Source organism: Prinia subflava, chromosome 1, assembly GCF_021018805.1.
Source record: "Prinia subflava isolate CZ2003 ecotype Zambia chromosome 1, Cam_Psub_1.2, whole genome shotgun sequence".
Classification (NCBI taxonomy): Eukaryota; Metazoa; Chordata; class Aves; order Passeriformes; family Cisticolidae; genus Prinia; species Prinia subflava.
The window spans coordinates 144,361,161-144,364,277 of NC_086247.1; positions in this window are offsets into that span (position 1 = coordinate 144,361,161).

Consider the following 3,117-nt stretch of genomic DNA (forward strand, 5'->3'; position numbering starts at 1 on the left):
GTGAAGTGGACAAGTTGAATGGTTTTGCCTGGTCACAAGACAGACAATGTAAAAGAGGAACAGCAGTGAAATTATCAGCTGGTGAAGCAGAGAGCTCTAAAGAACACTGTAGCACTTCAAGGCCTGACTAAAAAGACTAATAATATAGTCTGCCTGCTTTTTATTTACTGCATTAAACCTATTCAGCAACAACAGATTGTCTGACCTGGGCATGGGATTAGTTTCCAGTGGAGCTGTTCTATTTCAGACTCCTAAAAGTAAAACCCACTTGACATCTGGGATAAAAGGGCAGCAAATATATCACAAAATTTAATGAATCCAAGGGAAACAAGGGTTCAACTAAAGGTGAAAAATAATCATGTTTTAAATGTCAATGGGTAGTATAGGCTGTTACTGTATTGCTTTGCTCTTGCTTCTAGGAGTAAAGGATATCATTGCAATCTTCAGTTGGGTTGCACCAGTGTAACACTGGGAAACAGAGCTCTTAGGCTGCTTTAATTTATAATAGGATATAAATTATTTGGAGCTGAAATTCCATTAGTTTACTGGCACAGAGTTAAAAAGTTTAAGCTATACCCATGAAAAATACAGATTTATCCAACTGTGTGCAAATGTTAGTGCTTTTGAGTCTTCAGTTGACACTATGTCATTAACCAATATGTAGAAAAAAGCCCAGATTTCCCTGTGCTCAAAATCAAGCTCATCAATGCTATCAGATAATTTGACTCTTGTCTGCCTCCTTCCTCACAGCTGAGGAGGCTCAGAAACACAAACAAGCAAGCAATTGTCTGTAAATAGTACAGAAGAGAAGCTACTAATGGACATATGGCTCATCAGCCATTTCCCTGTCCTGGTATCTCCACAACTCCTCCTGGTTTGCATTTCATGACTGATGGTCACACTCTGGTCACACCCTAAGTGAATTCAACATGGGCCTATTCCAACAGTCTCTGCAATTTAATGACACTTCAATATTGGCTTTAGTCCTGCCAATTTAAACACCTACAACAGACTTAGAGGGACTTTCCAACTCCTCAGAAAAAAGCTTCTATTTTTACAATTTGTGTTCTGGTAGAAATATTCCAAGTTGCAGAATATTCCCTTTCTTTGGAGGCTACAAAGCACCCATATCTTTCAATATGACTTAATTAAATGACAGCTATACTTAATTAAGGCAAAATTGCATTGGGTAGGATGGTCACTTTCAGTAAAACTAAAAAGAAATGATCTGGGACTAAGGAAGAGTCATTCTATTCCTTTTCTTCCAAGCTCTGCTGCAAATAAAGGCTGACAGGTTAATAGAGGCATTTCTAAACAGTTGTAAGAAATCAGCCATCTGATTCAAGAATTCTGTTCCTTGGTTAAATTACTATTCAGCTACTAAAAACTTGATTTCCCATCTGTGAGATGACAAAATTGAATGAAAACAGTATTAATATTTATGTACCAAATAGAAAAGGCTTTCAAATCATGTTCATAAAGTGGAAAATAAAAGTAAAATAAAACTTTCTGGCCTTTAGCAAATTTAAAATTTATCAGGATTTGTTGGTTTAAGAGCAAGTAATCATATTTTATAGAAGTTATTAATATAGGCGAGTTTTTATGTCATTTGAATGGCCTCTATTATGTGGATCAGTTAATTTCAACTATAGTTCATACTGTTATGAATATGTATTCCAAAATTGCCCACAGGTGGGAAAAAATGTGTTTACTGGGTCTGGTTGAAATGTTTTGTGATAGCAATGTTTATATCCTGCATAAAGATCATTCAACAGAACGTGTGTGCATGTGAACTCGTACCAGAGGTAAAAGTAAAAACTATACTGATATGAAAATAAGGTGAACTTTTTTTTTTCTTTTATAAGAGTCTCATTTCTAATTAATCATGTTGGCTTCTAATGAATAAATCCAGGATCTGATATAACTTGACAATCATTAGAAGTAGCTGATGGAAAATTAAATGGTTTGTTTGAAACAATTTCTTAAATCCTTATGCATGGAATTGCTTTCCTTGTCCTGTGGCCTGCCAATACTTCCCACTTGGCTGATATTTGGTCCAAAGTGGTTATATCAAAATCTCCAACTGCTGAGACTGCATGGCCTGCACTCCAGTGATCTGCATTTACCCACTGAGAGCAGGCAAAAAAGGACAACATTTTTTCCTCACATAACAGCAACTGTCAGCCCAGGATACTTTTATTATTACTGATATTCTTACATTAGTTTCCAGTTCAAGAGAGAAAAATCCTTTAGGCAAGAAGCATAGGCCAGTGCAGGAACTGACTCTCCAAGCATAAGATAATAAAATATTTGGACATTTGAATTCAAGCATACCTACCAACAGCTGCTCAAAAGCAGTGACAGGTACTTCTGTGCAAAGCCTGACACTATTTTTTCCTTTGTACATACTGAAAACGCCCACCAAGACTGCACACAGCACCAGGCAGAAAATCCCTTTGCTTGCAGGTTCCATGTACAGAATTTGGTACAGAGGAAAAAAATCAGTATGGGAAGTCCTGAAAGTGATGAAATTATATTGGTTTCTTTCAGAAGCTTGATCTGGGAGGAAAGAGTGGTGGAATGTGTGTCTCTCTTTATGATGGGTGTCAGTAGAGATGCTCTGATATCTTACTGGAAAAGCTACCTGCCCTTTCTTTATGTGGAATACTAAAGTAATTTTTATTTAACTTGTAATGTATATTAATGCCAGCAATGAAGATAAGAAGGATCACTTGTGTTTATGGGCATTAAAAAGGAAGTCCATGGCTAATTAAGGAACTAGGATTTGCAAAAATGGTCTCTGAAATATTAATTTCTCCAGCAGTTCTTTGGGCTCTATGAATTTGTACAGTGGACACCAACAGACTCACTGCTGATGTCTGAATGTTGTTTCCACAAGGAACTCATTTTTTACTGCTGTGACTTGGCACCATCATGTGGCCACTTAGAGTTTTCTCAGCTTCAGTAAAAATTTACATGGAAAAATATTTGCAATTAATTAAACTTAGAAATATTTCAATCTATTTTAGAAGGAGAAGGTACATATCTTAAATATATCTGTTCACTAAATACTAAATACATTGTCTGTCAATTGTCCTTTTTTCACCAAATCTGAGC